This window comes from Opisthocomus hoazin, chromosome 5 (genome assembly GCF_030867145.1).
Source record: "Opisthocomus hoazin isolate bOpiHoa1 chromosome 5, bOpiHoa1.hap1, whole genome shotgun sequence".
Classification (NCBI taxonomy): Eukaryota; Metazoa; Chordata; class Aves; order Opisthocomiformes; family Opisthocomidae; genus Opisthocomus; species Opisthocomus hoazin.
The window spans coordinates 83,458,816-83,482,401 of record NC_134418.1 but is presented as its reverse complement, the minus strand read 5'-3'; the positions used below and the strand labels follow the sequence as shown (position 1 = coordinate 83,482,401).

Here is a 23,586-nt window from a genome sequence, read left to right as displayed (position 1 = left end):
AGGATTGGTCCTAACACACATTCATCTTTTGTAATGCTTGTCATAAGGAAGAGGTCAGATGGGATTTTACAAGCCTGTACTCTGCCAAGCATTGTGAAGATCCCTCAAAAACCGACAGAAACTATTTTGGACTGCCAAATCTTTTTGGAAGGTTCCACATCCTCTCATGTTGTCATAGTTATTCTCTATCATAGTTTAGCAGATATTCTTTCAAGAGTGCATGGTGTAGTATTTAACAAGAAAAAAAGAGTTAAAATACATTAAATTCTATTTCAATATTGCATTTAAACAATGACTAGCAAAAACTCAAAATAAGTTTGCTAGTTTATGATGCACAGACTTTTGTGATGCTTTCATGTGGTGTAGGAAAGGATGACAAGAGCTTTCTGTTTTGTGATGCTACATTATCATACCACTGTCATTTACAGACATTTGTTTAGGTGGAAGTCAGAATAAAAAGACTCTCCTTTGTTTCATGTCTGTGCTCTGAAGAAAAGCGCTGCATCCATGAAATTTTTCAGAGACTCCTGAGGAGGAAAGCCTTTTATGAAGACAAGACAGAAACGCTAACTGTGGGAATAAGAGTATTTATTGTTTGTGACAGAGAGTTGCTGGAGATTCTTTGTTGAATCCCAATGAAGAACTTCAAGCAAAATCCTACATACCACAAATACAAAGCAACAAAAATTTAAGGCGTGTTAGATGTTATGAAAAGGCGGTCTTATTAAAAAGTACATATTTTAAAATTAAAACGCTTACTTACTGTTAATCAGGTAAAAATATTTTCTTTGAGTGAAGGTTTCCCAGTAGCTATAACAAGCTGCCGTCAAACTTGGCAAAGAAACCCATGAAATCTTTGCTTGATACTCAGGTCTTGACATTGCCCCACGATGAAAGGAGGCTTCCCAGTTAATGATTTCTCTCTGCTCTAGCACTTCCTCCATATCCTCCAGTCCCTCTCTTATCATGTGCAAATACTGTGGCTCAAAACCACTGGATGAGTGTGTGAAATCAGCAGCAACCCAGTTTCCTGGAGGTTTCAAACCCTAGTTTGCCATCATTAGGTTTGTGGCAAGTGAGATAGAAAAGGCCAAGGGTGAGGATTTTCTGTGTATCCTTAAATATAATATAGTTATACAGCTGTGTCTTTTTTTCCCACTTTGTTGATAATTCCTTCTTGAGAAGATAATGCATCTGCCAGTACCAGCATGTACAGGGGTTTGTGGATTAACGATTTTGTAGTCATGTTTTTGTCTTTAGAAGCCAGAACTGTAAGAATTGGAAATTACTATTCAAAAATACTCCTTACCAACAGTCTGCTGCAGTTCATCCACACTGGAGTCGTTTTCACTCCTTTTGATTAAACTGAGTTTGAACTTCAGTGATATGTTTTGCATAGATTGTCACATCTCTCAAGCATTTGTGGGAGAACAGTAAAAAAGCAGAATATTTGGACCAGGAGTGTCCATTCCATTGCACACACATTTTCATTTCTTCGTGTGTCAAAAACTTGAGGGTGGAAGATGTGATCAGCTTCCAGCCAAACCCTTTTCAACACGCCTATTTAAGAGGAACTCATTCCTATCAGTCATGAATTTCTTGTTCCTCCCCCCCTCCTCTTTTGGTTGTTAGTGTTAAATTAGTTTACTATCTGTTTAATTAAATAGTTGTAGACCTGTAGGGCCCTGTGCAGACTTGGTGTACTGCAGCTAAAGGCTCAAATCAAGTGGATTACTTTTCTAATGTAAATAGTTGAATCAATTTTCAGTTTAACGCATGTATATGGTTTATCTTAGTTAAGAGAAAATCTGTAGTTACCAGCAGATCATAACTATGGCAACAAGTACGGAGAAGATGGAACAATTTATTTTCGAGTTGTAATAGGCAAATGAGTCTCAGGGTATTTTTCCACTACTGATGCTCTGTTCAGAAGTCAGAACTATTAACATGTGATATCTGGAACATTTGGCAGTTTCATTACTTTAAAATGAATGCAATGGGGAGTCAGAAAATGATTAATGGGGATGCTAAACAAGTTTGTGATTTGGAGAAATTGTCTACAAAATATTTGGTGAAATTGGTGTAATCACAGAGGACGGGTCCTTGTTATGTATGTGGTTGGAAAACAATGAAGACTAAATCAGTGCCAGATTAAGTTTTTACAGCATGGAAGTAATTATATTTTTCATAGCAATTCCAAGTTATTTTAATGATAATTGTAACAATGTGTATACACTTTCCACTGCATACAACGGAAAGATCCATCTTCAGAAATCAGTTTCTCATTGAATTGATGTAGTGTGGCTGATGAAACTTTAAGCCCTTTATTTCTTCTCAAAATTAAAAGCTGTGTCTGTGATTGTCATTATGTATCACGGTTCTGACCTCCTCTTTTAGAGATGTTTTTCCTCCATTGAAATACATGTTCAGTATGACCTGGGTCTCTCTCCCTCCATGCCCTCTGCCACTGGATAGGTGCTCTGGAAGCTCTGGATCAGTTCTCCACCCGCAGAACGTGGTTGCAAGGGTTTGTTGGCAGCCCAGCGATGCCAGGTTCGAAGGTGGCTGTTCAGTGAATTAGCATGGAGGAGAAGGAACCTGCAGCTCTGTTTGCTGGTCATGAACACTGGAAATCCTTTGGCCCTTCATTGGATTCCGGTCCAGGTCAGTGGATGGAATACATCCTCCCACTGGAGGAGAGAAAACCTGATGCCTCAAGTGGGGACGTACCACTATCTTGTAACTGCTACCTCTGAGCACTCACTGCACAGTCAGCTCTTGCCAGCTTAGAGCATGAGCCTGAGGTTACCCAGATCTTAGGGAAAAGTAGGACCACCGAAAACTTATCAGTCATAGCTGCTGATGTGGTGGAATGGCTCCTTCCCTCCAGGAACTTCTCCCAGCCAGCTAGCATTGCCACCAGGGCTGAGGGAGACAGCTTTACTGCACGAAGTAGAGAAGGGCTGACTACCCCTACAAACAATGAGCATTTGGTTACTCTGCTGAACAGTACCAAGGGTCAACAATATGTTTGTGATGAGTTATCCTCACTCAGCTGAAGAGAATCATGGTAATCCTATGGGAAACAAACCTTTCTGAAGACAGCAAATAAGCTCTTTTTAGCAGCTGAGCTTCTGTTCAGAGTGTCCATGGTGTTGGAGGCTAAGCCAGTCATCAGGCTCGTGGGCACCAGGCAGTGGGACAGAAGGACATTATCATCTAAGTAGTTTGGTGGAGTAGAAATGGAGGAGGCAAGGGGAGGCCTGCAGACAGGTTTAGAGGCAGAAACTAATTTAACATCCCTATGGAACCAGTAGTTGAGAAGAAGGTGGGGCTTGCAGGTCTCCCTCAGGAGATCCCAGAGTCACAAGCAGTAGCGTTTCTCATGCTGCAAGTCTCTAGTCTCTGCAGCCTCCAATGTTAGGGTTCCTGGGATGAAAGTGCAATCCCAGTTGGGCATCCTGAGGAACTGAACCTGTTTTCTTCAGGACTGTACTGGGTTCACCTGGGATGGGGTTAATTTTCACAAGAAGCTGATTGGGCTGACCCAAATCAGCTGATCAGGTCAGTATTTAAGTGGGGAGCTGGCTGAAGGAAGGGGATTTTGCTACTCAGGAACAAGCTGAGGATCAGGTGGTGAGAACATTGCATGCTGCATATTCTTTTTATCAGTATTATTGTTGTTATTCTTTTCTCCCTTTCCCATTCTGTTAAACTGTTTTTATCCCAACCCATGAGTTTTGCCTTTTGCTTCTGGTTCTGCTCCCCATCCCACCGGGAAGAGGGGAGGAGTGAGAGAGCAGTTGCGTGGTTCTGTGTTGCCAGCTGAGGCTGAACCGCTACAAGGACACATACAGTAGTCAGGTGGAGGGGTGAGCATTTCTTCACTTGTCTCCCAATACCAAGCAGCCAAAGGGTAGCCAAAGCAGGTAGTCCTTGCTTTCTTTTCAGGCTGTTCCTCCAAATGATGAGTGCTATAAGGCCCAGAAGCATGCTGGGCTCAACTTTTCTATCCTCCTTCTTTATGTTGTGTCTCACTGCATTCACCTAGATCTGCTCTCAAATTCTGCTAACCCTGCCATATCTAGGCAAGTCTTCATGTTCCTCTCGATAGTCACATTGTGTGTCACTACTGGAATTTAGGATCTTATCTGTGTTTAAAGTCAAAGGCCTGTCCCTAGCTAATTGTTTTGCCTGCCTGTTAGCCCTGTGGCCAGGGTAAGCCTGTCGAGGACTGCGGCTTTTGTACTTGTGGGTGAGCCCCATTTCTCCTTTGAGGACTGTGATTAAGATGTGCTTTCTGGAGTACCTGTAGCCTCTTTTGGCTGGGAAGGCTTGGTTAGGAATTAGGGAAGTGAGTCAAAATCGTGTTTGAGAAGAGGATCGATAGCTAAGACAGAGTGGGGGGATAAATGTACCATGTGTGAGTGAGGGAGCTTGGCCTTCCGGCTGGTTTTGTTTTTCTGAACTTGTCACTAGGGGTCTTGGCTGTGACTTCAGCATGCGTTCAAATAAGTGACTTACAGTTCAAGTTTTTTATATAATTGCTCATTTTTTTAGTCTGTTGCAACAAATTTGTACTGCATATATAACAAAACAGCCTTAATCACGCATTGAAAATAAATCAGTTTTAGATTCACCAAATCAGATATTTATAGAAGGGCCAGGACAGGTTTGCAGTGCAGAAGAAAAGTTCCTCTTAAGGTGGTTTAGCTTGATAGTGATTAAAAGATTACAAATGCGTAGAAATGTGTATGAATGGCAAGAGTTTTCCTGTCTTTCAAAATTATTCTAAATTAAAAATGCTTATATAAATGTATGTAGGGGCTTCCTGAAATTTGAGCAATTAAGTGTTTCATTTTGTGCTTTTTGTGTATCTATACTGAAGCAAGATATGCTATGTATTTAATTAATACTATTAAATTTAAATTAATGGCTACTGAGTCTGCTGACCCTCCTGGGAAATCTGTATGTTGCTCCAGCTTCCCTGGAGCCTGCCCCCTCACTGAATCGAGCTCCGTTACTTGTGGAGAAGTCCCAACTTGTGTATTCTGTTTGCAGCGTGAATAGCGACGTGACAGCTTTCATGAAATTAGAAGACATTTTGTGGAGCCGTGTCCTTTTTCTCAGAAGATGTTGCCTTGTAATTGAAAACGTGACTTTGGCAGCGGTACCCGGAGTTCTGGCGCTCGATGGTCGTGCCTGATCATTGCAAGGTTAGCTTTCTCAGTCCAGCAAAACAATCATCGAAGCTTTCCAGTGAGTCAATCTGCACACACATGCAGGTTATTCATTTCCCATTGGAACTGCAGAAAGGGGATCCAATCAAAGGGAAGGAGGGGGACTTACAGTGACCCTTAGCGTGTGTTAATTACGGCAGCTACTCAAGCGGGAGCAAGGCCGGCCGTGCCGCGTCCCCACCGGCCAGGAAGGTGCTGCCGCTTGATGCCCCCGCACAGCTCCTCGGGACGGAGCGACGGGTTCAGCTCCTGTTTTGGGGTAAGGGGGGGTGCGGGGGTTGATAAGCATTTTCAAGACTTGAGGCAAAAATAAGTGCTAGAGATGCAAGGGGTGTTTTCTGGAGTGGTGCAGGAAATAGGTGCGGTTTGTCTGAAGAACACTGGGACCGTTTAACATCTGTGGTCTTGTCTGACAACTGCCACATTAGTATAGCTCTAAGAAGTGTTTAGATAGGTATTTTCTGTTTGGGTTTTTTTACAGTTTTGTTCCTTTCGTTGTTGCAATGACTGCGTTTTTGAGAGTGGTATGTATTAGGGCTAGTTTCATTTGCAAAAGTCCGCTTATTGAAATCTGTCCATTTTAGTTACGTATAAATATAAAACACCGCTTGTCTGTATAAAAAGACTGACAGTTAATATCTGTTTAGACAATAGCAAGAAGTCCACCCCAGAGCAAAAGAATACCAGTCAGACCTGAGAAGGTTATTTCAGCTGTTACAGAGACCTTCTTCTCCCATCCAGTTTACCCAGATGCCTCAATCTGTCTAAACCCCAGAGCAAACAGAGGAGCTTGAAAGCGGGTTCTGAAGGTCGGGTTTTGAACCTCTGCGGTGAAAGTATTGCAAAATAAAGGCACATCGGTCCTGAGCATTCTGCCAGGATCTCCTGTTAGTTGTAGACCGAGTAAGATTTGGCTGGGCACCGGCCTCATCGCAGCACAGCGTCATTTAGAAACGTTTTAGGCCTTAATTGCTCTCTAGAATGTTCTATTAGGATGTCTGTGGTTTGATACAAGGATGCACATCTATTTAACCCCAGCACGTAAACGAGCTTTGCGGCTCTTTGCTGATTATTATGCAGCTCTTTACTGATTATTATCTAACCCGTTTTAAGGTATTGCTTTTTAGAAAAAAAAGGTTGCTAAGCTAGGATACACTAAGCTACACAAATATGAAGTATTAGATATCGTAGCTATTAACAGCCAGGTTTTGGCTGGCAACGTGAAGCTATCTTCTGCTTTATTGCGTTAAATATTTCAGCTGTCTCAGGTTTCTCAGTCTCCGTGTCTGTCTCAAATTTCACAGTCATCTCCTCTACCCGGTCCAGGACTTTCTCTTGTTGTGTGAGTTGTTATGGGAGGAGACAGGTATGAAGATGGACAGCAGATTTTTCTGGAAACCAGGAAGGAGTATTTCCATACAAGTAAAGACTGGGAAATCTGATTACTTGCAGAGTGACTCTGTTTTCTGTGAAGCTTTGATCTAATAAAGAGACATATTAATGACAACAGAATCCAACACAGATCTCTCTGTGAGTGAGTCTGTTTTTCTTTAAGGAGCTCACTGTAAGTTGGAGGTTGCTCTCCTTTATTTTGGAATATTCCTATTTCTGGAAGCTAGCTAAAGCCGAGGGCAGTGAACAAATTATTGAATTTTTCATTTAATGGCAATATCGTTTTCCGTTTCTACTGAAATGATCTTTTTGGTGTCATTTCAGTGCATCATAGACAGGGAGTGTCGAAAGTTTTCGCAGGGTAGGCTTAGGAGAGTTTGAGGTGGAGCTAGGGTGGGAGTTACTGCTCTCCAAAATAATTCAGTCAGGTTCTGGCTGTGGTACCCTGTTACATCTCGGTGTAAAAGATCTCATCTTTTATACCCACACCGAGTGCCACTGACATCAGCAGGACTTCTCACGCCGTTTTGCAGCCTGTCCTGGGGCTGACTGGTGTGGGGAGGCGACGGGAGGGCTTTGCAGCCTCCCAGTCCTCACGTTAGCGCACTGGGAGTGCGTGCCAGAGCAGGCTGTGCCAGTGGAGGGGAAAACGGCGGTCAAGGTGCCCCCCGTTTGTTTGGGGATGTTTCTGGGGATGGCGGGTCCTCCAAACGCCGTGGTGTGGAGAACAGATGCTGTGGTTGGAAGGTGGAGATTGGTAAGAGGGTATTTTGAAGCAATGTATTTTGAAGCGGTATAGTCTCTTGTGTTTAAAAAGCAGTGAAAGAAGCCACTCACAAGGTAATAAGAAAAAAAGAGACGTAAACGAGTGAAAGAATGACAAGCTGAGAGTTGGATCCTTGAGTTCTCTGGTGGAAAGGTGCAATGTTGCCTTTCTCCCACGGCGTGGTGCTGAGCGAAGCTGCGAATCGGCGAGGCCCGGGGATGGAAGTCTCTGAGGCTGCCAGGAGCAGGGGCATCATCTCCCGCGGACCAGGAGCCGTTTGATGGGTATTGCTGGGATGTGCTGGGAGAGGGAGGGAGGGAAGGGGCCTCGCAGCTGCTTGCTTTCTCTCTTTTTTAGCCTGTTCATAGGCTGTGTTATCAGACATCGAGGAAATGGTTTGCTATAAATAGGATGAATGGATTAACTCTTCGGTTATTCTCTCACTTGAGCTTTTCCTTCTCGGTAGTAGATTATTCCATTGCATTACACATCCTCGAGAAAAGGACACTGGCAGCAAACAGGGCAAGACACTGGAGTGTTGGGTTTTTGTTGCTAGTAATATACTTCAGCGTCAGCAGTAAATCAGTAAATCTGGCCTCACAAGAGTGACTTTTAAAAGTTGTGGGGTACTGGCTCAAGTCTTTCTTTTTTTGTCACTTTATGATCTTGTTTTTCTGTTTTTGTTTTCTCTTCCTTTCAGCGACTGGTCTTTGTTGTTTGTTTACTGGTTTGGTGTCTGTCAGTCCAAGACTGTGGCTTTACAACTGATTTTACTCGTGGCTGATCCAGATACCAACCCTGGGCCCCTCCCAACGGTGCGTTATCACCTCCTTGCTGGCATTTACCACCCCAGCTCTTTATTCTGCTACAACAGCAGTTTACTTGATTGCTCTGTCTGCTGAAGGTTTCTAATTAAAAAATCCATTTTATGGTGGGGATTTTACCCTAGATACCTTATGCTACTCCGCTGTTCTTAAATTTAGGATAACATTATAGGCCTGTTCAAAGGAGTGAAAAAGTAAATATTAGTATTGAGCAAAGCTGAGATAAATGTAACTTCAGCAAAGGGTTAATTAAGTGATAATTGATAATAGGAGACAAATGGACATTTCTGTTCCCTATATATGACCTGATAGATTTCCCACATGTTCCCTGCAGGTGAAAGTGTTTGTGACCAATAACAATATTATGTTCTAGTTCCAGGCCAAATTTCGGCAAAGGAACCTTACAGCTCTTTCCAGGAGTCTGCTCACTGTCGTAGACGATGTTTGTTCACTGTCAGAAGCTGCCATCCACACGGGACGCTCCGTGATGTTGTCCCCAGCTTATATTGCTCACAGGCTGGCTATTTGAATCATTTCTGTGTCTGCAGACAGGAGACAGCCTTTCTAAGCACACTGCGATGCTGATACGCTGGTATTGTCTTTCAGGAACCAAGAGGTGTGATTAGAGCTTCCACTGATTAAAACTCTGTGTTAAAGATCACTATAAAATCAGATTTTTGACAAATATATACATGTTGTGTCAGGATTAAGTGTTTACCCTGAGCAGTGAATAACAAGGTACTCCTCTGCAGTTTAGAACTGAGTAACATTGACTGTGCTTAGTATAAAGTATGGTTGAGCCAAGATTTCAAATTATCCCTTTTCCAGATATCTAAATTGTCACTTTTTAGTATGGAGGTACACCTGTGACACTTCTAGATGAGAGCTGTTGAGTCGTTGCTAATTAATTTTTCATAAAACTAGGGGTTTTTTTCAGCTCCGAATGGAGAAGACCGTGCAATGATTCCTAAGTCAAACATATGAATAGAGATTATGTATATTTTCTCTGAACTGCTGATTATAGCAATCAGTTATCTAATTTATTTTGTGTTGGCTTTCATAAATAAGAAAGACATTTCTGAAATATGAAACATGATGGATTTTTCCTTCTTTCAGTCCCAGTGTACCCAAAACGGATTTGCTGCTCTCCTAAATAATTTTTTTAGCACGAGCAAGCTGCATTGTAGATAGAGGAAAACACGGAGAGTCATTTCTATCCAATATTTTCCCAAAGCTTTCCTTTCTTCTCGAAGCACGTAAGCTTTGAAGTTCATGTAGTGAAATCTTTGGGGGCTTTTTGATTGTTTGGTGGTATACTAGTGTTGTTTTGTTGACAGAACTGAGCAAGATGGAAGTTGTCCTGGTATTTTAAAAATAAAAGAATTTGTATTCTAAACAGAAAGAATTAGTAAGAATGTGTATGAATTTATATTGGTTAATTAATATGCCATACAAAAACGGTGAAGCTAACACATCTTTATGTTAAAAGTAGGGCACTGTGGGTTTCTATTTGTTAAATCCTTTTATAAGAAGAGCTGAAATGAACTTGAAGCTGAGATTTCAGATACATGTCATGATTGCTGAAATATCAATCTTAAGACAAGCTTCGCGTTTCCCTGAATGTATCAAATATAATGATAATACCTGATACCTGATATCCTTTATCCAACCTCCTAAATTTTCTTGGACATAGTAGTAGCAGTACTAGTCCACATAACAATTTAGAACTTGTTTGTAGTCCTTCGTACCCAGATCTTGACTGATGGGTAACTGAGATGTTTGTCTCACTTCACATTGAATTCTCAGGGCATTCCACCAGTATTCTGAACAGACTCTAGAAACCTCTGTACGTACCCAGATTAGTTTTTTCATTTGAGAGCGTCCTTATTGTAGGTTTGGAATGTTGCTTCTGGGAATCCAGAAGAGTATTACTGAGAAACTTAATTTAGAGTATGATTACTGGATCCTGTAAAACAGAAGTGCCTTTCTGGTAAAACTTCAGCTGATTTATGAGGTATATCTCATTGATTATCTTTCAGCCCGTAGACATTTCAATTTTATTGGTAGCATTACAATGTAGTCTAACTACATGGTAAATTAGAAGTGTAGTTCATCCACAGTTATTTGTCTGCAGCTATTCAGGAACTTTGCCTAAGACAGAAAGATTACCAGGTTACCTGTTTTCCAAGGATTTTCTTTTTTTGTGTGTGTGTATTTGTGGGACTTGCTTTCTGATTGATTTATGCTGTTTTTTCAGCTATGAAAACGTGAAGGTCTTTAAGATGGCCTGAAAATGCCGACTCTTCTCCATCCATCACTGACAAGTGTATTACTGCCCAGAATAGCATGCACTTGTAGCTCCATCTGGTAATCAGCATAAACTTCAGAAGAACTCAACTATCAGAATAGTTGCCAATTTTTATTGCTTTGTACTCTTTTTCTTAAATCTCCTTTAAATGTTTGTTTTGCACTCTCTGTTGTTCCAGAGCTCAGTAAAGTTGCTGTAACGGCAAAGAGTTAACTCCTGGTCTGGTTGCCACTGCAATATTTGGAAGTGGCTTGACCACTAAAGCAATTTCAGAATTTTCAGGTTTCTTTGATGGTCACAGAGAACAATATTTTGCTTTGTGCTTTGCCATTCTTCAGCTTTTTCATGTGAGATCCAAAATGGATCTGAACTGCTATGGGCTTTTGTCATTTTTGGTTTGTTTTTTAAGTAAGTGAGTATTTTAGTAAATTAGATATGCAGCCAATTAGGTCACATAGTACATCGGATCTGTGCTTTTAGTTGTATTATCAGGGGAGGCAGAGTTGCTGTTGATCATAACGTAGAAATTCTGTAAATGCCTTGTGAGTTTAATAATAATATGAAAGTAATTCCACTTGGTCTTTTGGCACTTCAGTTGCTTTGGAATCCAGCCAGTATTTCAGACCTTCAGTGACTATGAGCAATTCAGTGCTGCAGGCCATTTTTGGGTTTTAATAATTACTGTGGGTGGCTCATCTTTTTGTGCATATAGATGGGATATACCACGTCTCAAATGTTTTGCTTGAGAATCATAAAAACTAGAAACATGAACAGCAACCTTTTAACATTTATTAAAATTCATGTGAATGGTCAGAGCAAAAGAAGGTTTTCTCTGCTAGATTAGAACCACTATCAAAACATTCCTGGGGCAGTCTGTCTTTCTGCAGATCTGTTTCCCATTAACGATGATATTTCGTCAGTAATTACTTTAATTTGTTTGCCCACTGCTTGTGTTGTCCCCAAACTAGTCTGGCACTAGGTAGCTCTCCATCTTGAAGGCTATTTGGAAGTACATGTTGGATCAGGGCACGGTTAGTTTAAGCCAATCAACTAATCAAATATATCTAATGGGAAATAGTATGTGATAAAGCAAGCTCATTTGTTTATTGTAGATTGTGTTGGTCCTCCACCGAAATACAAAAATTCTTGGAATAGGAACACTGATGCTTTTTGCACATGATTATTTCCTGTTTCGGTTAAAAACAATTTCTAGTAATGGCAGGAATAATCCCTCTCTTATTTGAACATCTTTCTCGATATACCTTACTATTCATTTCCATTCAGTGTTTTCTAGGATATTTATACAAAGGCCTATTAATGCTAGCATTGTTGGGAATAACATTACTATTATATTTACCCAGTCTTTTCAGGCATCTGTGCCAAGGGGCACTAGAAAAGGGAGGAACCTTTTGGATTTCATTTGCCTTCTCCTGGCTAGGAGTGAATATTCAGTCACGGCGAATGAATATGCTGTGGCTGTGAATTATGGCTGGGTTGCTCTTAGAACAGAGTCATATAATTTTTCCAGTTCTGGAATTGCAAATAGAGCTTCAGTTCAGATGTCTGCACTGTGCTTTTATTTTTGGCATGGTTACATAGAACTGAACCAACTCAGGAGCATGTATACATGTAATATGGGCATACCTAGAAAAAGTAGAGCTGCTCATCTTATTCTCTTTGAAATTATCCATAGAAGAAGGTTTTGTATTTGTCTTTTTATATGTAGCTTTACTGATGATGCTCTACGTGGAGTTGTTTTACAGAATATACTGAAAATTGTAATCAACAAAGCTATTCATTAAAGATGATGCAGAACTGCTTTTGCACTAATGAAATGTTGAAGATCATCTCTTATAGCTAAAGTGCATTTAGGTATAGGTTGCAATTCGTAAAACACACTACACTGTGAAGCAAATAAGGTTCCTTTGTGTATTATATACAGATGTGCAAAAGCAAGAAAATAATAAGTTTATGCATCAAACAGTATCAGCGGTTGAAAAAAATTCAGGTCTGTACAGGTTGTCTCTGTCAGGAAAAGCATGAAATCGTGTATCCTAAGGGCAATCTCCCCATTTATTGACAAAGAAATAAAAATACTCAAAAAAACAAAACACAACTGTTCCCTTACTCACAAGAAGGTAAATTAATTTTCTAGGATTTCAAGAATTCTGGTCAGCCCTTAAACCAAATAAAAGTAGTTCCTTACGGTAATCCTGTGAGATCACACAGTTTTACAGGATCACTGTTTGGTGGGAAAGCCCTTCCAAAGGTTCTTGCCCTTCTGTAAAATTGCCCGCCCTCTCAGTGTGGTGTTGAAGCCATGCTGTGTACATAGCGGAGATGGAGATAGGAATGAGCAGCTGGGGGCAGCAGAAACAAGGCAGGAATGCTTTTAGCATGGAATTGCAGCCTGCGTGCTTTTATAACTGCATCTTGATGTTACCTTTCCTTTATACTTCTAGAATTTTGTTCTTATTTTTCTACCTCCCTCCCATTGAAACGATATCCAGAAAAGCTGCCCTTATTTGAGTGATATTTAGCATAATCTACCTGTACTTTAGTGATATTTAACATAATCTACCTGTACTCTTCTATACAAGGCCTGCTCTTCTCTGTTAATGCTAGAATTGCCACCGCCTTTCACAGAAAATGCTCTGTTTCCCAGCAGGACTGCAGCCTTCCAGTAACTACTGTTCAAACCCTTTGATCTGACAGAACAGAGCATCTCTCCATTTCCAACTGTACCTGCAAAATCCAACTCTTTGTATCAGAGGAGGAAAATTGAGGTTTCGAATAGGTAACTTGATGACAGAGAAGTAAAGGTTAATAAATACCTCTGGGAGAAACCCCTTGTCCTCCAAGCTGAAAATAGTGAAGTATATTGTTAGTGGTTGTTTCCATTAGACAGGACTATCTACATCCACGTGGAAGAACATTCACCCAGATCTCACTGGCCACATCTGGTGTCCCTCTGGGGACATAAATTTTCAGCTTGTGCTTTTCCCTGCTGAAAACGTCTGCAGCCACGTAAGGGTTGTGTTGGGGCTGTTAGAGCGACGTTTTTAAAAGATAATAGCAGGGTTATGTACCGCATGCTTGGAGCCTGGTACGTGAGGGTGGGGGAGACATGTTGAGAGTAGTGGTCTGCTGAGGGTGAGTCTATTGAAATAGTGCTGGGGGACTATGTAAGGAGGACAGAGCCAGCCCTGGTGTCATCTTGTCCATACTGCATTTAGGCTGACGTCCTCGGAAAAAAATACCTCTGGACTGCACCGAAGCTATGTCTTAGAGGAACTAGACAGTCTGCTCCAAAGGAGAGCCTAAGCAGAACTCTGATGCATGCAGAAAGATTAATCCAGGGGATCTTGGGAAGAGCTGAGAGCTTGCATCATTTGGTGATAGATATTAACTCCATGCACACTTCTGATTATCAATTATGCATACATATAATCTGTGAGAAATATCTGTTATTTGTGGGTGCAAGGACTGATTCATAAAGAACATCAGACAAACAGATAATTTTATGAAGAGTAGGATATTCAAAGAAAAGTGTGTCTAGGGAATATTCAGAAAGATCAAAAGCTTCTTTTCTTCATAATGCTATTAGGCACTGAAAATAAAATAATAAATTTTGCATCAAAGTACCACACTGTCTCACTGCAGCATGAATAAAAACTGATCTGATTTAAAGCAAGGTTACTGAACTGCTGGCCTGTGAACTGTCTGGCCTGAAGGAGTTGTTTGTCCAGGCCTGTATAATTTTGATATAGTTATGCTGAGCATCTAGTTCTGCAAACTAGTGCTGAGCCTATCCATCTCCAGGAAATGATAAATTTGATTTTTAGGAGTCCCAAAACTCGTACCAAGCCACAGGTCTTAAAATGCTAGGCAGCCCTGATTTAGAAAATAAGCTATTTTGTTATAAACAGTGTAGCAACTGCTTTTGCTTTTAAATGGAAATAATATAATGTAAAAACAGAATATTGGGCTGTTTGGTATGTCATGATGTAATATGACAGCTTGATGTAAAATAAATCGTATTATGCATTGACAACATCCAATAACATATGTACTGTGTACATGTGATAGGATGAGATAAAAATAATAAATATAAGCATGAAAAAATTAGTTTTAACACAGAATTTAAATTCTATTTCATAGGAAATATTGAGAGTACTCAGATTTGTTCTGCAGTGGAAGGAGGTCAGATTTTGAAATTCCTTTGTTTCCTGTGAGGTGGAAATTTGAAGTGCTGATCAGCTCTATTTTTAGGGGAACTGCAACTGATTAGATCTCAGACTAATTAGTAGATCCTGTTTTCAGAAATGCAGGAAAGGAAACTGTCACTTTGAGTTCCTGAAATTAGTTTCTGTATGCATGATGCAGTTTGTGCATCTTTGTAGTCAATCTACTCGTAAGTCAATCATCTGTATGCATATGTAAATTTGTCTTGGTTGATTACCTTTTTTCCCCAGTGATAAAGTAAGAGATATATAAAACATTGCTTTCTTCATTGCTTTTGCTCCTACAATAATCTGTACAGGAGAAATCGTGCTAAAACTGAAGTTTTTAGAGAAGTCAGAATCCCAAACTATTAGGCTGTAATTACTTTGGATGTCCGCGTATTGTACAAGAGTATACATAATTAACTGAAAATTATTCCACTACAACCTTGTGTTCTGACTGATTCACCTGATTGCCCCGCACACGATTTTCAAGGTTTGACCTGTCAGCTTCAGCTTAGATAATTACATTGACAAAGATTGTTAAAGCTGCTACTGTGCAGTTTCCTCATTATAGACAATGTCAGCAGGAGTTAAGAGATTTGTGTTTGCATGCTTTCAAATTCTGATTAGATGACATGTGAATCTCAAAACTTCCAAATAGTATTTCAGGTTATAATTTATCTTTGCCTGTAGCATGAAAAGAGAAGAGCACGTCAGTCTAGTAAAGTACAGGCATGTCTGGTGGGCATTTTTGCGTTGGTTGGTCGGCACGCCTCCGCTGATCTTTTTGTTGCTATTACACCGAAAGAGCAACAACAGCCCCCGGAGAGGCTCTGCGTGAATTATAGCCGATGGAACTGGAACTTGGAAATACTTGCACAGCAGTTTATTAAAAATGCCAGTGTGCTGAGGATTCATTAACTCTCATATGTTGCCAGTCGCAGAATCCCACCTTTTTCTCTCATCTAAGCCGCACAGGCCAACCTGGTGCCTTCATCTGATGTGCTCAGGCTCTGAAATAACCTACGGCAACAAAGGCAGCCTAGTGAAAAGTTCTGCTACGTTTTCAATCTCAGTATCCACACTCTATCTTTGTCCTTTGAAATCTTTTAGAGAAATGTAAGGAGCATGTCAGTCAGTTAACGATTTGGAAGTGCATCAAGTACATCCATTTTTCATACAGAGTAAACTCTTGCCAGGAAAATTTAATAAAGTAATTTGCTGAAGCAGAAGAATGTTGATAATGTTGGATGCGTTCAGCACATCCAGCCAGCATACAATACTGGCAGCTAGTTCTTTTTCTAGATAAACAGAGGATCTTGAATCTAAATGTTTAAGTGATTCATATGTGCCTACTTTAAAAAAAGCCAGCATGTGGGATATCATCGCTTGGCGATTAAAAAGACACCGATCCCCGTGGTACCTTACAAGGCATCTTAGAAGATTTTCTGTTAGCATTCCCATCATTCCAGATTTTCATCCGCAATGGCAAAACTGTGTTATAGGAAATTTCTGTCAAGTATTGAGTTCTGTGGTAAGTGCTTTATCGTCAGATGATGCTCATCCATAAGAACCAGAGGCTTTTTCTGAAAGAGGGTGGTTCTGCTGAGTGTTTTAGCGAGTTGTTTAATTTTCAGTTTCTACTTATTGCTGTTTTGAAAAGTGTTTTTTGTTTTAATTGGAGTGAAAAATAGTTGAGACTCAGAAGACCTGATGAAATTTGTGGTTTAAAATTTTGGTTGAACCAATCCAACTGCCTGTTTTGGATACCTGGTAAAAGAGGAAACAAGGATGGATTTCTAAGTTGATTTTTTTTCCTTATTTTTAGATTTTTCATCCCAATGTAGTTTGAGGGTTCATTTTGGCATCGAAAATAGCTTCAGGACTGCCTTGAGGTTTCCAAATGATCTGACAGATGTGGCTTTCTGGCCACTGAAACTGTCAGTGAAACTACTGACTTTTTTCTGTTGTGGGCATTATTCTTGCATCTCTGCAGTGGTGATCTGATTGAGGAATGGCATATGTAAATGTTTTGCATGAAATGTTGTTGCACTGGTCCAGCAGAATCATGGCAGGTAGGACATGTAAGGGCCAGGAACAAGGAATGCTCACAGCTGGTGTAAGGGGCAGATCTTCAGACAATATTAATGAGCAGCTGTGTTGACTTACCTGGAACGATACTGGCACTGCATGAAGATCTCAGAGGATAATGGTATTTTAGAACTCTGTCACTGTTGTGAGAAATAACTCATCATCAGCTTTTTCTGATCTAGAGATAATTTAGTAAGGAAGCTGCATCAAAATTGAGATCAGGATTTCAAATAATATTGGAATATGTCAGTATACTTATGTGGGTAGAATGGGAAATCTGGATTAAGAAATTGTATAGCTATACATGCATGGTGATTACAAAACAGGAATGTGAAAAGTAGAAGGATATGAGGGTTTTCAAGTCTTTGTTTTTCTGCCATATGTCTATGGTAGAAACCTAAGCCAAAGGAAGCACAAAAGGTGATTTTGTGTTTTCCCTCGTGCAGGGATGCATAAAGCCCAAACTAGAAGTCAATTGTTGTGAATCAGACTTAGCTGATGTGATAAATGGCAAATGAATGTGCTGTATCCAGAATTTACTAACATGTCGTAATCTATGTATTCCTAATGACTATGTTCACATAGCTATTTGTTTTAAAAAGCTATGGCAAGCAAACTATTTTCTTACCAGCTTAACCCGTGGTCTTTCAGGTAATTTGATGCATTTTTATGGTCCTCTTTTTTTTTCCTGTAGGTGGTTCTCTATCAAATGAGGTTTGATATTATTACTGGAATTTCTAATCCATCCAAGTACATTTAATTTTTATTGTATAATTTATCTGTATAATCATGAGTTGCTTTAGACTGTAATCCTTTACATGCTGGGACAGCAGGCCAACAAGTATTAATCTTTTCTAAGGCAGGAAGGTGAGAAAGATACCCAATCAAGCAAAACGTCGAGAAATGGCCTTAGAGGAAACACCTTGATAGAAGCTGCTAAGCCTCTGCTTTGTTAGATTTTGTTCTCTTCTATTTTATTGGACTATATCTACAGTAGACTTACATGTATATGCATAATTAAATTGTGTCAGACTAATTATCATAAAAGCCTTATTTTAGCATTTTACAGCTGTAATCTTCAGTTGTTTTAGTCTGGATGATAACTTGGGGAAATGCCTAGTAATGAGGCAGATTAGTGGTCTAAGTTCTAACTTGGTAATATCCAGCCTATTAGAATATTTTCTTTTCAGTGATCAAATAACCTTGATAGATTTAAATAACCTTTAAGTAGTTTATCAAGCTGGCAACTTTAATTGCTCAGCGAGTAGTTAGATTGATACGGAGGCACACTGTGCAAGTTTTCAGCAAAGGCTGATTTCATGGACATAATTTCTCACTCCTTCAGTTGCTGAGAGATGGTGAGGGCAGTGAGGTGAGCGCTTGTTTGAGCAGCTGCTGCCAATAATGTGCTTGTCTGGACGCTGTGCTAGCTGCTGGAAGTGCCGTAATCGTATTACCACCGTACGCGCTTTTCTTTGGCGCGGAGGGAGCTGCAAAACCTTAAACCTTGGATCAGCTAGTATACTGTTTGCTGTTGCAAACAGACTTTGGGCAGGCTAAACTCGTTGTAGGAGTTGTTTAGCAAGCAAAACATGGCGTGATATTTTCACTGCAGCCTTTCAGATCTGAAAAAGGTTCAGAAATGGGTCTGAGTTGTGCAGGCGTTGTCTGTACAAGAGAAATTCAGAGTTGCCTGTTCACGTCACTCAGACTGTGAGTGACTCTAATCCGCTACAAGGTGTCAAAATCTGGCTATTGCCTACTTCACTGTTCTGACTGGGACCTTTTGTCTAATACTCTTCTTTGGGAGACAAACTGTAACCAACTCCATGTGCAAGGTCCTCTGGAACAGGGTTTGAGTCCTTCCCGGCCTCAGGAGTCCCTGTCTCATTTATGCTCTTTCAGAGTTCTTGTTCAATCCTCAGAAAGAGGATTGTAGCAGTAAATAAAATAACTTCTCATATACAACTGCTTTCCTCTCTAAGGACTAGAAAATCTCAAAGGAAGAAGATTTTCCAGTCTGATAACAGTCCTTTTGGATCTGTCTGCAGATTTTTCATAGTCAGGATGATGGCAATTACATAAAGCTTAGTTGGCTTTGTTCGGTGGAAAAAACGCACCATAGATACATATTCTCCCTCTTCTTACAGAAACAGTGGTAGTTTTTGACAGCAAACAGTTAGTCCAGGTACAATGTTAGGATAAAGTGCCTTATTCTGCATTGAAGCCAGCTGGGTGTCTCTGCTCCAGTGCTGCGCATGCACATCCTGGAGTGAATATGGGAAAGCAAAGGCCTGGGCGGGTTGGTTGCAAGCTGTGATACATCCAGAGTAAGAAAAAGAATTGCTGTTTCAGATTTCTTACTCGCACGGTCCTGTTGTTTCATAGGCTTGAAAGAGGAGAGGAGATGGCTGAACTGCTTGCATTTGGTGTTAAAAGTTATTTTGTAGTTGTGCCAGTAAACTCTAACTGGAAACAAGAGCTGTACTGTCACAGGTGCTGTAGTAGCTCACCTCTACCTCCAAGCGGTCTTAACATCCAGATAAGAAAACCTAACAGCATTAGGAAGAAGCAGATTTAGAGGTGAAATTACTTTCCTGAATTTGTAGATCCAGATTGTCCCACTGAATGAAGCTCTGCTTTCAAGACAGTAGCAGTGTCTGTCCTCTTTATTTTTTCCAGCCATGTGTTCCTTGGGTAATTAAGCCTAAGTGAAGTTTAGGGATGAAGTTTTCAGGTATCTTTGGGAAAGCTATTGTTATAACGGCCTGATTATGCAAAACAGAAAAGAAGATTTTCCACTTTGCAAATGCCAATTAACTTTTCCAGTGGCTCAGTGTAGGAGTTCAGCATGATTTCTGTATTTTGAATATAAGGATTGCTGAGAGATTAGAGCCAACATGGATTACAAAAACCTAGGTATCATTCATCTGATTCCATCTTATTATTGTCCTCTCTTCACAGTTGTGAGTTATCCGAGCATAGCAGAGATGGTGTTATATGAGTGTTTCATTAAAGGAAACAGAATTGCAAATGCAACCTTCTGTTTTTTCGCTTGGAAAACTTGCTCATTTTTCAGTTTTGTTTTGATTTAAATATTTTTCTTCAGGAGCATGTCAGATGGAATTAAATTAGTCATCAGTGCTGTACATGTCACTTCATTTCATGTCCACCACATCTCGAGTTAAACACACCTAGCATTTTTTATTATTCGTTCGCAAAAAACTGCTACATTCATAATTTGTGTTTCCCAAAGTGTAGCCAGTGAAAGGAAGTCCTGCAGCGTGAAATGCTTCTGCACTGATGTGAAAACATGAAATGAACTCGGAGTTTCTGGCATAGATGGAGTTTAAATATAACTCAGCATGATTGAAAATCTACTCAGTGTCCTACATTCCCACTTTAGGTTTCAATTTATACTAGGCGTGAGTAAGTGTTCTTAGCTGCATGAATAATGCATCGTTTTCTTCAGCTCAGCTCCTTCCCTTCACATGTTTATTCATTTATGCTGTTTAAATGAGCAGAAATGCTCATAACAGTATTCACGGGTGTTCTGACAAGCTGTGGGACAGATCAGTTTCCTCAGGCTTTAAAAAAGCACAGAGCTACTTACCCGGAGACCACCTTTTCAAATGCTCATTTATATTTAGTTGCTTACCCAGAGACCGTATTTTCAAATGCTCATTTATATTTAGTTGTCATGTGCATTCAGTGACAGAAGCCCCCTTTCATACTTCTGTATCATTATCTTGAATAAAATTCTTGTAAATTTATATATATTTTTGTACAATATTTCTGGTGTCAGGAGTACTGACTGAAGTGAAGTAGCTTTACAACAGAACCCAAGTACACCCAGGGTTTGAGACCTGAGGGTGTTTTTTTCCCTGTAGACACATAATACCGCAATCAATCCACACCTTGTCAGAGCTCAGGGAGCCCAGAAACGAGGGATTGGATCAACAGGAGGAGGAAATAGGGCTGCACTTGTCATGGCTAATTGTTAGACGAGCTGTACAGGTCTGTTCATGCTCACAAAAATGAAGCTGGGCAGAAAAGCAGCTCCGTCAGTAAGCACGAAGAGACGACTTTTGTCACTTCCTTGGCAATTTATATTTTATCATTCTGCAGTTGAAATGTCACAAGCTTGGTTTGTATATAATATCAGTCATTCAAACGTGCATAGGATACATAGTTTGCTACTGTCTGTATGAAGATTATTAGTATATTTCTTTTATATAATAAGGTTTAGCAATATTTGTTAAGGTAGCACATTTTTATTGTGCTCAAAGCATAAATTTCATCTGCAAAAGGAGCTTTTGAAATATATTAGTGATAAGTGTGTGCCACACAGCCATCAGCTTCTGTGTGGCTTTTTCCTCAGTTTCCCAGTCATTAATATATTTTCCTCATCCCAGTGCTTGTGTTGTTTGTTATACATAAAGCACTGAGAAATGCAAAGAACTTGCACACAGTCACACAAGAAAATCTGTGATAGAAAGGGAACTTCATTCGTACTACCTGAAGCCAGGTTATTGCCTGGATACTACAGTACCACCCATCACTTTTATACCGTAGTTGTGTCTTTGAAAATAATCTCTAAATTAGGATTTACTAGCTATTGGAGTTACTCAAATGAAAAATGTCAGAAGAATCTGTGTCTTACTTAATCTCATCCTCAATTCCCACGTTCTGTAACTGGTGTCCTGCAGATACCTCTCTGCTCAAGACTCTTGTTTCTTTAAAAAAAAAAACCCAAACCCTAAAAAAACCCCAAGAATTCAGAAAAGTTGTTTTTATGTTTGTTAGAAGTTAGGTTTTCTGTATTATGGCAAATGTAGCCGTTTTGAAAAATTTTGCCGTTGTGAAGTGGGACAAAACTAGAAAGTTTTATAATTTAACCCGGAATGAAAACATGAATAATTCTTTCAGTTTCTGAAGCAGAATGTCTTTGGAATACACAACTAATTTTTGATAATATGGGGCAATTTTTCCAAAGGAAAAGTCCTGATTAGCTGTATGTAGTCTCTCTCCATCTTCCTGAAACCCATGTTTTTAATCAGTTATAGAAACAAACAGCTAGTCTGTATTTATGAAATAGTAAGGCTATATGAAATAGCAATGAGAGCCTTGAGCTGTGAGCTGTTGGGAACTGTTACTGTCTGTCAATTTAATAAGACTTTCTCAGAAATGAAGAGATTTTCTGCCAGTGCAGAATATGGATTTTCCGTCAGCCAAGCACAAATAGAAGTACCGTGGATTTTCAGAGAGAAATGTATTTAACATGCAGAATGAAATAACACAGTGGTTATTAAGGCTCATGTACAATTCAGTGAAATGACCTTGAAGAATGATAGATCCAGGAGCTAGAACCCCATAAAAATTTTCCCATTTTTCGTGCCTTAGCTCTCTTGTGTCCATCATCTTAGACTTTAGAACATATTTCTGATGGTTTTCCCAGTTCTTCTCCGAGATGACTGAGAAGGGGCCAGTTAGACTAGCGTGGCCGCATCCTGCGCGAGCTGAATCCCTGCTCTCCAGAAATAACCCGCCGGGACTCAACGCCTTGCCGTGTCTGGCTTACGGGAGAGCCACTGGGTAACAGTAATTTCTTGTTGCTCTTCGCCAGGGTTGGATCCAAACCAAGACGTTTTTAGAAAAGTCTGCTTCGCTAAGCTGCCTGCATAAACTGCGCTGTTTGTTAGTCTCCTTAGCAGCCTCAGACGTCAGAAGTATTCCATATCCCATCGCTCCTTCCTCCACGCACGTGCTGCCTTTTCCGATGAGAAGGCTTTGGCACAAGCTGCATGGAGCGTAGGGAAAAGCAGCTGTCTGAGATAACTGGCAGTGTAATGAATGGGAATTAACTACACTATAAGAGGAGTGCTGGACAAGCAAATCCATGAAAAGAAGGGAAGACCAGCCTTCGTGAAATAGCAACAATAAGAAAACACAGTTTCTTTTTAGTAAAATTGTTCTCAAGACTATTTGCTCTGATGGAACCTTACTGGAATGGCCTTTATTTCTGGGAAATGAGGTGTGCAGCTACCCTATTCTGTAGGGGTATAGCCTTGTCAGTGCTTTTAAGGCCAAGTTCCCCAGCTCTCCAAATGTATTAGTCACATGAACATCTTTAAGACCATTCACCAGATGTTCCTTAAAGTGTCTCTAGTCCTTAATGTGCCTTCCAGGGCCCATATACATGTGGTACTGATGATCGGCTTTCGTAAAGGCCTCCACCTAGAGTGCCCAGTCTTCTAGCACGTACCTCAATGGTCCACATGGCGCAGCTGAAACCATCATTAGATGCACCAGTGCCCATGCTCTCTCACCCACTGGGTGCTTTTTTGTTACTGGGGACGAACAGGAGCATGCAGCGGTGATATCCAGCAAGTAGAGAGACTGTGACAATGTGCTATATATACACGATATTTTTAACAGCTTATGTAGATTGTAACGTGTAAGTATGAGAACTCAAGCATGGCAGTAGCAGATGCAATTATGTCTTAGCAATATTTAACTATGCGATACTTAAGGGAGAACAAATGAGATAACTGTGAGATAACTGTGGTAGTGACATTGGATAATTGTAACTATTTATGAAACAGCTATGAAAATGGCAGTGGATAGCTGTGACAAAAGTTAGCAGCGTTAGTCTTTGAGCCATGAGCTGCACAGCGTTACCATTATGGAAGCAAATCCCTGAGCTGCTGCAGTCCACGAAGGTCCTCAATAGCCCTTT

General features: G+C 40.3%; 1 protein-coding gene across 4 annotated transcripts in view; it reads left to right on the top strand.

Moving 5' to 3' along the window:
* TRMT9B (tRNA methyltransferase 9B (putative)) overlaps window positions 1-23,586 on the top strand; it is a 118,293-nt gene that overhangs the window by 34,946 nt on the left and 59,761 nt on the right. The window contains exon 1 of one of the 4 annotated variants that reach the window (XM_075421938.1): window positions 5,161-5,216. The exons of the other annotated variants lie outside the window; for them this stretch is intronic. The gene's annotated coding sequence lies outside the window, so the exon portion shown is untranslated. Of the gene's footprint in view, window positions 1-5,160; window positions 5,217-23,586 lie in introns of those variants that run through there. 4 annotated transcript variants of the gene reach the window in all.